Raw genomic sequence first — 14,621 nt, 5'->3', positions numbered from 1 at the left:
GCAATATCAAAGAGCCCTTCCTTTGCCTTTGGCATTTCCCTTGAGGTAAGAAGCATCCAATACTGTGGGTCAACATAAACTCCAGCAAGGAAATGAATATTGTCTAAAAGCTTCTCTTCGCCTTTCTGCATGGAGGATAGAATTCCTTCTGCACTTTGTCCACCATTTTCTTGCAAGAATTTTGACAGTTTTTGCCATACCTTCATTAAAACTCCCAAGGTTACATCGACAGCTTGAAGATTCACGGTTGTTTGGTTTGGCTTTGCCAAGAGGTCTCGCAGGTTCTTCACTTTGTCCCATTCAGCTTTTGTTAACTTGAGTTCTCTTGTTCCAGCAGCAGCCACTTGTTCACAGTAAGATTGAAAAACGAGAAGCCGATCAATCAATCATCGCAGATGTTGAACCCCAGCGAGTCACAGTATCCAGTGATTGAGTTACCCCATGTAGATCAAGCAGAACACTTTGAATACTTGGGGTTCGTAGTTTGACAACAACTTGTCGAATTTTGGCCAGAAATTTCTTTGCATGTTCTTTGTTCAGTCTATCCCAGATTGCCAACTGAAGAGCGTGAATACCACACCTCATCAGTTGGACTTTTGAGTCGTCCTCATGAAGCCATGTTGGAAGTATGAGGCTAGGGTCATTAACCCATTGCGCAGCAGCATCCATGTTGAGTTCAATTTCATCCATTCCTTTACTTCCTTCATCAGGCAAAATAGCTTCAGTTCTGTCCACATCCCTGTTCTCAGACGTAGAAATGGTTTCATTGTCCTTGCTGAAATTTTTGATGGCACATGTCATGTTTGCTGCATTGTCAACGCAGATGCTCAGCACTTACTTACTGTGTGTTTTTCCAATATCTAGGCGATCGGAGCACCCATTCTGTGACCCTCTATTAGGGGCTGCTGTAATACAAAAAATTAGAGAATATATCCCATATGCTTGTACTAGATACCTTAGCATTGACATATTCTTAACTTAGAAATCACTCCAAGGACTGCTTTATATAAACAAAGGGTAGATATGGCACAACAGCATATCTACACTGCCGCTTTATTGTGGAGAGAGAGAGAGACTGGTAAGACTTACATTTGTCCCTACTCTTCACTTTGTGCTCTTTGCTTAGGTAACTTCCACAACATGGTGTTTGGAAGGACAGATAGTTAATCTCTTGTTTTATAAATGTTATTTTATTCTATGAAAGGTAATGTGTAGGGGCTTGTGCACCTCTGCTTCAGGAAACTTAAAATACTCAGGATACCCTACCCTTGCTCCCTGGACATGAACCTAGCCAGCATTCTATAGTTTTGTGACTTTCTAACTGGAGTTCTTCAACACAGTCTTCCTGAGGTTGAATTCAAAACTCATGTGGAAACATCAGCTGCTTTATTGCACGGTGACTCTTCCAACTGGGACAGACTAAAAAGAGCATCTCACACCAGTGCTGTGCACTCTTTCTCACTCCCAGGCCAATTTTGTTTTGGTTACAAGGTGTTAACTATGATATTTAAAGTCTGATATTGGCTAGGCTTCAACTATTTCAGAGACACTTTCTTTTCCCAACACACAGTACCAGCAGTGATTGTTGGCGATACTGAGCCTGACAGTCCTGACAATGAAATTCTTGGGAATTGCAGGCAGGAGGTTTTAGATCACCGCTTCCCGCAGCTCCCATTGTCCGGGAATGGCGAACTGTGGCCACTGGGAGCTGCAAACGGCAGTACCTGCGGACGTTCAGGTAAACAAAGTGTCTCGCGGCCCGCCAGGGGCTTACACTGAACAAGCTGCAAACCAAGTTTGCAAAAAGAAAAGGAGGACTTGTGGCACCTTAGAGACTAACAAATTTATGCTACAAGTCCTCCTTTTCTGTTTGCGGTTACAGACTAACACAGCTGCTACTCTGAAACCAAGTTTGGGAACCCCTGTTTTAGATGAAGGCATGTAAGCTGTGCAGTTCCCAGCTGCTGCTGATTGTAGTGAGTCTAGGGTTTGCTGTGTCTAGCATGCTTTGAAAGACCCTTTTCTTTGCACACCCTTTCATCACAGTTGAGCTGTAGGATGGCCCAGCATCAGCTTCTTGGAAGACAGTCACCAAAATGAAGTCATTCATGCTAGCTGCCATGAATAGGTGGAAGTGGAGAGTCTAGGTCCTATATTAAGAGAGAATTTCTTGACTTTTTTTTTTAATGTATTTGGCATCTGGACACTATATGGTGATGGGTGGTTTAGAGAAGCTTAAGGATGCTGAATGTTTTTATTCATATATTTTAAGGCCAGAGAGGACCATTAGATCATCTAGTCTAACCTCCTGTATAAACAGGCCATTGAATTTCACCTGGTTACCCCTGTATTGAGCACAATAACTTGTTTGACTCAAACATAACTTCCTGCAGCCCGCCAAGCTCCCTCCGCCCCCCCCCCGGAGTTATTTCCTGCAGGCCGCCAAGCTCCCCGCTCCCCCTCCCCCTAGCGTGCCACGTCCCCGCTTCTCTGCCTACTTCCAGGTGCTTCCCCCCCCCAAACAGCTGTTTGGTGGCGCTTAGCGCTTTCCAGGGGGGAGGAGCGGGGAGCTGTGCGCTCAGGGGAGGAGGCGGAGAAGAGGCGGGGCAGGGATTTGGGGAAGAGGTTGGAATGGGGGTGGGGAAGAGGGGGGCAGGGGCGGGGCCTCATAAAAGGGATGGAGTGGGGGTGGGGGCAGGGGCAGGCTTTTGTACCTGTATATGGAAAGGTGTCAGTGATGCGGCCCTCGGGCCAGTGTACTAGTCCTCATGTGGCCCTCCTGGTGATTTGAGTTTGAGATCGCTGGACTAGAGCATGTCTTCCAGAAAAGTATCTAGCCTTGGTTGAAGACGTAAAGTAATGGAGAATCTACCATTTTCCCTGGTAGTTAGTTCCAATGGTTAGTCACCCTCACTGTTAAAAATGACAGGTTTCAGAGTGGTAGCCGTGTTAGTCTGTATCAGCAAAAACAACAAGGCATCCTTGTGGCACTTTAGAGACTAACAAATTTTTCTGAGCATAAGCTTTCGTAGCCCAAGTTTGGGAACCCCTGTTTTAGATAAAGGCATGTAGACTGTGCAGTTCCCAGCTGCTGCTGATAAAAAACTATTGTTTTTTTATATTTGGCACAAAAGCTTATGCCCAAATACATTTGGTAGTCTCTAAAATGCCACAAGGACGACACATTGTTTTTACTGTTAAAAATGTGTGCCTTACTTCTAATTAGAATTTGTCTGGCTTCAGATTCTGGCAATTGGTTCTTGATCCATTGGTCTGTAAATGGTTAATCTTGAGAAGTATGTGATTGGAATATGTGATTTTTATTTTTTCCTCTGAATGCTGCTGATTAGTCATGTGATCTAGTTTACATTAGAGCAACATTGCAGAAGCACTTGATTTGATGACAGAGCTTTGTATTTCCACAAAACAAAAGTCAAGTGAAAAGGCACTGGCAAAGTCTATAGGTGAAACCGTGAGGAAAACAAACTGTCTCTACGAGATTCTTAAAGTGACACCACCTGGTTGAGAAATCATATGTTGGGGGGGAGGGAATTATTTCCTGATCATATGTTGCAAACAACACTTCAGATTGCTAAAACTGTAAGATCTGTAATTCTCTATTTTTTTTTTTTTTTGCTGTTTGCTTACTTTTAACATTTGTTTTCAGCTTCAGCAATGAAAATGCTTGTCTTTGATTTTCATATGCTAGAACAATGTTGCAATACGTGAATTGCAAATATTGCAGAACGGTAATTTTAAAAAGAGCAAACAAACATGGAAATATTTCTACTAATTTTAGGTTTTGTGAAAGTTTATACTTTACAAATCTAAATTTTAGGCCAAATTTTTGTTGATAATGACCCATCAGATCTTGTTTCTTTTGTTCTAAAAGTGAAACGGGATCATTAGCTTAACAAAAATTGGGTAAAACTTCTTTGGAAAATAGGTGCTATCATTTTAATTTGCAATGCATAAGGTTTAGTTTGTTCAAGGAAGTAGAGATACTTCTGGGGTTTTATAACATTGTATCCTATTTAACAGATGTGCTTTAGGGTGAACAAGATACATCAATCAATGTGAATAAAATAAGGATTTTAAATATCTGCTAAACTGCAATAGAAAATATTTTGGAAAAACGCATTTTGTCCATGGGTGTTAAAAGACAGTATCATGAAAGTTGAAAACCAGACAGCTAAACTTCCAGGCCTTTGTTATTGCAGTGGGATTGTAAATTCTTTGAAGTGAGCACTTCCTCCTAGCACCCCCTCCCACACTCCCTCCTGCACCTAACCCCCTGCCTCAGCGCTACATTCATGGCCCTACATACAATTTCCCCACCCAGATGCGGCGCTCTGGCCAAAAAGTTTGCCCACCCCTGTCCTAGCATATGTGCAATGTGCCTCAGGTGGCACGTGTCCAGGATTCATCACTGAATTTGGTCCGCTGGTTGGATCCTTAGCTTCTGAAGATGTAGTAGTGTTATTGGATTGAGTGTGTTAGGTGTTTGTGTATGAGTGTAGTGGAATGTGATGATACTTGACGTTTAGAGTTGTTTTAGGCCTAGCTGTTACTTTAAGATTTCCTAAATTAGTGTTTGTGAGGAAATATTCTGGAGCAAATGTAGCTCTTTAATTGTTAGGAGAATATGGGTATATGTATCTCAACCAGTTATAAAAATTATCTGTCTCAGAGGTTTGTATAGTGCCTAACTCGATGAAGCTGTGGCCTCTAGGCACTGCTGTAATACAAATAATAAAAGATGTTAATTTGTTTCCTCTATCCACACCCATGTTTCTTGTCATTGTAAGCAATGATCCTGCAAAGAGTTACATGGCTGTTTAACTTTACACACTGTGAGTAGTCCCATTTCAGTCAGTGGAACAACTTACAGTGTAAAAAGTTATTTAAATCTTTGGAAAAATTGAGGCCTTACATAGTAAGGTCTTTCAGGCAGGGATCATGGTTATCTCAATTATTTTTACAGTGGTCCTGAGGTGCGGTAATATAAATATATAATGATCATAGCTCTTGTAAGAAGGTGGATTTTTATTTTAAAAGTAAAACTAAGTGTTTTAATAGTGTCTGTACTTGCCTCCCCCAAATACATGAGCTTTTGATGAGCTCTATTATGCAGCCAAGCCACAAGTAATTTGCATGAATGGCCTCTCACAGCAGCTGGGAAATGTATGATTTTTGAACTATTATGTGCCAGAAAGAGCTGATTCAGTTCTGTCCTAACAAAGAAATGGGTTTTGACCCTGAAGGAACTTGTCTGGACAGACTTTTCTGTCTTTCCCCAAGGACATGCAGTCAAGCATTCAGCAAATAGAAGAGACCCCAGGATCAGGTGTTGATGCTTTTGTGTGAGCTGGAGCTGAGAGAGACTGGCAGAGCACTGAACAGGCCAGCAGCTGTGCACATAAGGGAAGAATTGTTCCAGAAATGTATGCAGAAAAACATGCATATATTGCATGTCTGAAATGTAAAATATTAACATAAACAGATTGAGAAAGTTTAATTGAATTAAGTAATAAAATTATGCCAAGAGATGCACTATATATATAGGCTTGGAAGGATTAGATTGTTATTGGTAAATGTTGGTGAAGGTCAAGTTCACCATACACACACAAACCAACAGAAATTTCCAAATAAGAAAGTAAGTAAGAAAAATGTTGCTTGAGAACTTATTAGCGTTTGATTTAAGGATATTTTTGCCTTGTATATTTTAACATGTGATGTTGACAATTTGTGTTTTAATGGTTATAAAGTTTTAACCTTTTGAATCTCAACATCTTCTGTCTTTAAATAACTATGGGCTGACTCCCCACATAATGTCCTGCAACTCTTCAAATTTAAGTAGGTAAAATATAAAAAATGGCTTAAAAATAAATATAGATATTGTACTTTGAAATTAAAAAAAAAAAAAAGAATTCTGCCAAGCCTAAGTATACACAAGTTTTAAACAAACCTTGCTAATAGTATTCCAGTTTTATCTGGCTTTCTGATTAATTGTAATTCCGATTTTATCTAGAAAACTGAAACAAAATAAAAGACATGCAGTCTGCAGATTACTAGAGTTGTGGCTGAAACTGAATGCATTCTGTCTGTGGTAGCATAGGTTTCAGTTTTATAAAACAGACATAAAGTAGCTGAGAGAGAGACAGTTATTTTTAGGATTTATTTGCAGTATATGTTTCATAGGTTAACCGTGTACTGGATTCATTAATTTGTCAGGCTCCACCACAATATACTTATGATTGCCTCCTGGTGAATAGACTTCATAGTGATTTGTACTAAAGTTAAAATCTTGTACAAATGATATGTTACCAACAATATATATGTTAGCGATGTTACCTAACTGCAGATTGGTCAAGCTCACTTTACAATGTCTGAGTTGTAGTTATAATTAGAGAATGGTAGTATCCAGGTTCTCACAGTGACCTCCAAATCAGATTTGCTCAGTCTAAACTGTATATCAAAGCAAGAATTTTCTAACTGCCAGCAGTGGATGTTCAACCGTCAGAAAATCAAGCTGTTCTTTCTATTTCACACATTATCAGTAGTCAAGTATTGGAAATTGGCCTGTAATTTCATTTATGAGGCAGAAGAGAATCTGTTTTTTCTCTCTTTGTTAAGACTTGTCAGTGCTGATGCTAGTGGCACCTTAGGATTTTGTCAGTAAATTGATTAGATATTAGTATGGAGCTTGCATATGCATTATCAATGTCATCTTCTGACCTTAACCATGTGCTAAATGCCAGTAGATCTATTTTTAAATAGTCTACTTGTTTTAGTCAGCTTCATTCATTTTCCTGTTCACCTTTCCTGTTCTTGGCATAATTAGGGCCAGGTACTCTTATCCGCTTGTGCTGGCAGAGGGAACATAAGGCCAATGATCTTGGCAGAGAGGAGGGATAGAAAGGAGGAAGAAGTCTCGCAGTAGAGTTGGTCAGAAAATGCTTCGTCTCTTTCCAATGGAAAATTTAGCTCAAAATGGAAAAACAATTTTTTTGAGAAATTTCAGAGGAAAATATAATTTTTGTCAAAAAATCAAAAGTAAAAAAAAAAAAAAATTTCAGCCAAAAAAGTGTTTTAAGCCAAAAAGTTGACATTTTCTGTAGAAAGCAAATGCTTAAAAATTGTTAATTTAACTGAACATTCAATTTTTCTGTTGACAAATATTTTCCATCAAAAATGTTTTATCAGCCCAAGCTTCTACCTTTCCTCAGTACGCCTACCAAAGCTGCCACTCAGGCTGGTGCTCCAAGAGTTATGGGAGTGATGGGAAGGGAACGATAGTAGCTGTACCTAGCATGCTATCTCCTCCTAACTCCATATGTTCCCAAGCAGATATTAGTTTAAGAGTTTCACTACAAGCCTTTTATCCCTCCTCAGCGGAATAAGGTAGGGGGGCAAGATTAGGGTGGTAACTATTGGCAGGTCAGCTTCTGGTATAGCCATCCTGCTAAGGGGGAGTTCTCTACACCAGGGAAAGCCCCTGGCGGGCCAGGCCGGTTTGTTTACCTGCCGCGTCCACAGGTTCGGCCGATTGCGGCTCCCACTGGCTGCGGTTCGCTGCTCCAGGCCAATGGGGGCTGCGGGAAGGGCGGCCAGCACGTCCCTTGGCCCGCGCCGCTTCCCTCAGCCCCCATTAGCCTGGAACAGCGAACCGCGGCCAGTGGGAGCCGCAATCGGCCGGACCTGCGGACGCGGCAGGTAAACAAACCGGTCAGGCCCGCCAGGGGCTTTCCCTGAACAAGCAGCAGTCCGGCTTTGAGAACCACTGCTCTACACTACAGCCATGGAATGTAAAGTGATGGAAAATTGTTTTCCTTCTGCAACTCCAGCTTCTGCTAGGTTTTTTGTTCGTTCCCCCCCCCCCGCACCCTGCGGGGCTGACCCAGGCTCCTAGTCTTCTGTACTGATCATAACTGAAGATTTTTGCTCCACTGTCTCATCAAAGGCCATTTCTTTCTCTCCCTCCTCTTCTCTTTTCTGTGAAGCCCCAGTGCTTTCAACCTTCAGTGAGGCGGACAGGATGGGATTTCTTATGGCATCTCAGTACAAGTGGTAAATAATCTTTCACTGACAGCCTTCATCCCAAATACTCTTTCGCTCTTCTTTTCCCTCTTTACCCTTACTGAAAATCAGCACCTTTGAGTGACACTGCAGAAGCTGCTAATAGCACATCAGTTTAGGACAGGACATGGACAATAGTATTGCACCTGGCTGAAGCTGCAGAGCAAATTTTGGCAGGTAGACTATTGTTAGCTTCAGTGCCAAATTCCAGTTTTGCGAATATCCCTGCTCTTGCAAAAAGTAATGGTTGGGATATTTGCTTTACATTTGCCTGCAACAACAGAAGTGCACCTAACATCATGCTGAGGCATTGCTTTTGTACTGATTCAGAGGGAAGAATGCCTCCTACTGAATTGCCAACATCACTTCCTGCAACAACCTGAGATTTATTTTGAGAGGTCACCTCTCAGCGTACTGTTCAAAGTCAATCCTAGTAATCATCTGAGATCTACCTGTCACAGCCCAAAGTGGCACAGTTGCTTGCTTCGGCTGGTAGAAGTCTCAGCAGGGCGATGGAAGACTTCAGATCTATCCCTTTTGTAGTTGTGTGTGCCACCTCCATCACAGGTCTTTTGCAGGTTGTGTTATAAAGTGTAGTTAGGGAAGAAGTAGATAGTTTGCCTGGTGAATTAAAACTGAGGCCTGACATTCAGGAATGTACAACATGTAATTGAGCCACAGGTACAGTATGGGGTGCGTAATTTTCTTTGTTACTATTTTGTGAGTTTTAACAGGACACTAAACTAAGTTTTTCTTTTTTTCTTACTGCACAGTTAGGGTTTGCGAGCTCAGAGCTTTCAGTCATTACATGCACAGTCTACCGTCTGTTTCAAAACAGAGCAACTTCTGTTCATTAGGAACAGTCAACAATAAATATGAAAGGAGTTTCTGCAGTTTGCCTTGGAGCTTAGTGGATTGGATGTAATGGATACTACACTTCTATAAAACCAGTAGTGGAGGCTGAGAAAATCATCTAGCGGTTTTGTTCCATACGTGTTACGCTAAAGGGGGGCTAGTAGAATGAAGGAATTATGCACAACAGATTATTAAAACAGCCTTTTTTTTCTAGCTTGTTAGCCCAAGAGTCCGTTTTTTATCTCAGTAATGTTAACTGAGCTGTCATCTCACTAATAATTACCAGCAACTTGTACAATTTTTAAACTGCCCTGATTTTTATTCTTTGAAGTGTTTTTTTAATTAAAAAAGCTTTGGAAATGTTTTGCAGTGTAAGCCAGAAAAAGCACATTGGTAACTGAAATCTTCCATATCCTTGTTTTGGGTTAAATGAAGTTGGGGTTTAAGGTCTCACTGCATAAAACTACTTGGAGTAATTGGACTTGTGGTTTTAAATGACAGAGAAACTAACTGGCATGCACCAGACTACATATAACAGAACAAATGGAATTGAATAGAATAGCTGTGATTTTTATTGTTTTGTTAGATTTGTATCCAGGGTAAATTTTGTGGATTGTTTGAAGGTAATGTTTTACTAAGGTAGTGAATGGGAGGAAGAGGGATGGGCAGAAGGGGGGTCAAGAAGGAGTGGGTAAGATTCATTTGTCTTGTTCTTAGCCTGGTTGTGTGTAAACATTCCAAACTCTGCTACCTGCTGTAAAAGTGGTGGGAGGAATAGCCAGCTTTCTAAACACTACTCAATTTTAAAGAAAAATAGCATTTAAAAAGGTTTGCAATTGAATGATATGAAGGAGAAACCATTAACAACATAGAATTGTTAAAATTGTATACCTCATTGACTCACAATTGGTGGGTCATATGGAATAATCATTCATACACTGCTGTATGTTTTATGTATCTTTATTAATATTTTATTTGGATATTAGTGAATTAACTGTTTTTGTTTTTGAAGCTGCTTTGGGAATGTAAAAAGCACTCATTCCCCCACTCCTGAATTTCACTGCAGGTTTTGATGATAATCTTTGAATACAAGGAATTTCCTGAATGTATGTACTTGATTTTTATATATAACTTTTTAAATAATCTAATTTTGGAGGTTTAAAAATGTGTTAGAATTTTGATAACATGAAATTAAAATGTTCCATTAAATGTAGAGCTAAAACATGGGTTTTTTTATAAGTCTGAGCATGAGCAGAACATCCTCTCTCTAGAACACAATCTCTTTTTAATAATTACAGCACACGGATATATCCTGTATAACGTGTGTGACAGGTTGGATCACAGAAACCCACTTGGGGCTGCCACCTGATGTGCCAAGACTACTTCTGCTCCTGCTTTCCTGCCCTGTCAGCTTAAGACTTCGGTGCACTGCCTGGTTTGAGCCAGACCCACTAGCCTGCTGCAAACCCAGATCTAGGTCTGAACCATGTCCCTTAACAGCTGTAGGCTTAACTGAAAGCAGTTTACAGAAGTGTTCGTGTCTTTAACACTCAGATGCCCAACTCCCAATGGGGTCCAAACCCTAAATAAATCCATTTTACCCTGTATAAAGTTTAAACAGGGTAAACTCATAAATTGTTCGCCCTCTATAACACTTACAGAGAGATGTACACAGCTGTTTGCCCCCCCCCCCCAGGTATTAATAAATACTCTGGGTTAATTAATAAGTAAAAAGTGATTTTATTAAATGGATTTAAGTGGTTCCAAGTAGTAACAGACAGAACAAGGTGAATTACCAAGCAAAATAAAATAAAACATACAAATCTAAGCCTAATACAGTAATAAAACTGAATACAGATAAAATCTCATGCTCAAAGATGTTTCAATAAGTTTCTTTCACAGACTGGATGCCTTACTAATCTGGGCATAGTCTTTTCCCCTGATAGAGCCCTTGTTTCAGCTCATGTGGTAGCTAGGGGATTTCTCATGATGGCTGCCCTTCTTGTTCTGTTCCACCCACTTATATATCTTTTGCATAAGGCGGAAATCCTTTGTCCCGCTCTGCGTTCCCACCCCTACCTTCTCAAAGGATAAGCATCAGGTTCCAGATGAATTCCAGTTCAGGTGACATGATCACATGTCACTGTAAGACTCCATTACCCACTTGCCAGCGCACGTATACAGGAAGACTTACAAGTGAAACAGAGCCATCTGCAGACAATTGTCCTGGTTAATGGGAGCGTTGTTTGTAATTTTAAATTTACTGAAAAAGTCATGTGCAGCAGGCATATAAATATACAGTAAACATTTTTGCATAAATTAGGAGTGATGTTTGTGATATATCCAGAGTGATTGGAAAATGTCCAACACAACTTGGGGGGTGAATCCTTAGGTCATTTTAAGAAAAAACGTTTCTGTGAACACGTATCCTAAAATTCTTCGTAAGGGAGCTACAGTCCCTTCAAGGAGGTGATGAAAAGTTAATTTCTGATTAATATCTCAAAAATGCTTTAATATAAAGTAATGAAATTATGTCTGTGTCTTTGTGTTAGTATGTGCTACCATATTACATTATCCAAAATTATTTAAACCATAGGCATGCCGAACTGGCGGTTGGCCATTTTTATTTCATATTTCAAGGAAGGCTTGTCGTCGACTGCCCCTGGCTACGAGCGGTAATATTATGTTCCATAATAAGTTAATAATTTTTGGTTATTATTTATTATAACGTTTAAAATTTATGGTTCCAAAGTTGAAAAATAAGTAATAAGTACAATTGTTTGTATCATTCTAAGCATCTAAGCAGATTAAAATTTTTAAACAGTTTTCTTGGAAACGGTTAATTATACAAAATAAATTAAGAGTACCATTTTAATGCATGTTTTACCATTAAATCATATTCCAGGGTCGTATCTGTTAAATAGTCGAAGATTTAAAAAATATTAAATAAAATTGGCCCAGCCCCCTCAGTTCACGACACCTGTAGTTTAAATAATTTTATTTGAATGATGATGTATGGTAGAATGTTGGAAATAAACTTTAATGGGAAAGCGGATTCAATTTGCAAGCATGGTCCTTTTAGTAAAGAGAGCAAATTTTTGGAAATACGTTTTTCCTTCATCAGGCTGGAAATATTGTACAAGATAGAACCTGTTATTTGCTCTATCTTGTATAATCTATTCAGGCTGATGAAGCAAAAGCATATTTCCGAAAATTTGCTCTCTTTACTAAAAGGACTGTGCTTGCAATTTGAATCCACTTTCCCATTAAAGTTTATTTTCAACCTTGTAACGTGTAGCCTCATTACTTCCCAACAGTTAATGTTGTGGAACAGCGATAGCATGTACTAATGCTACGCACGTACCAAATTTCATTGATGTATCTATATTAAAGCGTTTCTGAGATATTCATTAAAAAATTGGAAAATATTTCGAATATTTTTACCGCAGAATTTCATAAGAAAAACTAACTTGCAATTTATACATAAAAATTTATATTAATTATGTATATTAAAAATACTTCTTTCTTCATTAAAACTGCAAGAAACATGTTAAAATATTAAAATATACTTTAATAATAATTTTGTGTAAAAAGAAAATGCAATTATTTTTGTCCAGAAAATCTAAAATAAATTCAGAGTACCTTAAGTGATTAAGATATCACAAGCAGGTACATTATAAAAAAATGTAATGCTTTTGTTCATTGCTTTTCGAAGATCATAACAAGAAACATTTGGATGCGGTAGCAGCACAAGAAGATTTGGCCATGGCTTCAACAAAAAAAATCAAATCTGCCCCCCATGATTGATAGCCGATTTACGGAAAAAGATCTCAACAACGTCTTTACTTTTGAATTTGAAAAGCAAAGAAGAAATCGGCAACGTGCAAGGCGGAAAAGGAAGTGAATGGCGAGCTCAAAGCACGTAGCTTCAAGACAAATGAAGCAAGTGCCGTGAAAGGTTTCAACCTTTAGCGGCGTGTAAAATGTAACCATCCTGAAAACTATGCGGCTCTGGTTACAAAAAGGGACCAGGAAGATGAGGCAAAACAGAAAGCTGACGCGGCTAAATGATGGTCATCTGGCTCTTTGAAAACTCCTGGAGAAAAGGTTTTTTGCGGAGCTTCATCTGAAAAGAAACCCAAAATTGAGCAAACAAAACTTGACTCATATTTGAAGTCCCCAAAGGTTACAGTCACCATGGATGCCAATACTTTCCGTGAAGGGCTGATTGAGTTCAACACCACTCACTACCTTCAGGCTAAAGAACAAAGGATTCCAAAAAATTGCAGGTGAAATGGGTCGGCAGCTTGGCGTTTCGACGGGTCACGATGCGGTTCGTCATTTAGTTGTCAGCACAGCTGAGTCTGGTCGCGAAGAGCTCAAGAAAGCTTTGGAGCAAAAACTGTGCTACCTGAAAATGGATGCGGCAACCCGTGGAAACAGAAATTTCCTTTCAATCAATGCTCAGTACTATGAAGAAGGATAAGATAAAGCTGTGGTAAAAACCCTGGACATAAAATCGACACTGAAGGGCGTCACAATTCTTCATATGTGAAAAGTCAAGAAAAAGCTATTTTAGAAAAATTTGGGATCAGTGAAATGCAAGTGCTGAGCATCTGCGTTGACAATGCAGCAAACATGACATATTGCCATCAAAAATTTCAGCAAGGACAATGAAACCATTTCTACGTCTGAGAACAGGGATGTGGACAGAACTGAAGCTATTTTGCCTGATGAAGGAAGTAAAGGAATGGATGAAATTGAACTCAACATGGATGCTGCTGCGCAATGGGTTAATGACCCTAGCCTCATACTTCCAACATGGCTTCATGAGGACGACTCAAAAGTCCAACTGATGAGGTGTGGTATTCACGCTCTTCAGTTGGCAATCTGGGATAGACTGAACAAAGAACATGCAAAGAAATTTCTGGCCAAAATTCGACAAGTTGTTGTCAAACTACGAACCCCAAGTATTCAAAGTGTTCTGCTTGATCTACATGGGGTAACTCAATCACTGGATACTGTGACTCGCTGGGGTTCAACATCTGCGATGATTGATTGATCGGCTTCTCGTTTTTCAATCTTACTGTGAACAAGTGGCTGCTGCTGGAACAAGAGAACTCAAGTTAACAAAAGCTGAATGGGACAAAGTGAAGAACCTGCGAGACCTCTTGGCAAAGCCAAACCAAACAACCGTGAATCTTCAAGCTGTCGATGTAACCTTGGGAGTTTTAATGAAGGTATGGCAAAAACTGTCAAAATTCTTGCAAGAAAATGGTGGACAAAGTGCAGAAGGAATTCTATCCTCCATGCAGAAAGGCGAAGAGAAGCTTTTAGACAATATTCATTTCCTTGCTGGAGTTTATGTTGACCCACAGTATTGGATGCTTCTTACCTCAAGGGAAATGCCAAAGGCAAAGGAAGGGCTCTTTGATATTGCTCGATGACTTGAAAAACAAAATCTATTGCTACATTTGAACTCGACGAAAGAGGTTGAAGAAAACAAAACACAACAAAAGGAGTCGTCAACAATCGAATTTGCGGTTTGGGAAAGTTCACATCCTTCAGAAGTAGCAGGCTGTTCTCAAACTTCCGTCTCCACTCTGAACTTGTTCGAGCGTCCATCCCTGAGACGTCTTCAACCATCACAGGGAAATGGAGATAATTCAAGCACCAATTCTTTAGAA

General features: G+C 39.8%; 1 protein-coding gene across 14 annotated transcripts in view; it reads left to right on the top strand.

Moving 5' to 3' along the window:
- Window positions 1–14,621, top strand: part of KIF21A (kinesin family member 21A) — a 165,434-nt gene that overhangs the window by 21,174 nt on the left and 129,639 nt on the right. The window lies entirely within an intron of this gene.

Source organism: Chelonia mydas, chromosome 1, assembly GCF_015237465.2.
Source record: "Chelonia mydas isolate rCheMyd1 chromosome 1, rCheMyd1.pri.v2, whole genome shotgun sequence".
In the NCBI taxonomy this organism is placed as follows: Eukaryota; Metazoa; Chordata; order Testudines; family Cheloniidae; genus Chelonia; species Chelonia mydas.
This window is presented reverse-complemented; position numbering and strand designations above follow the sequence as displayed.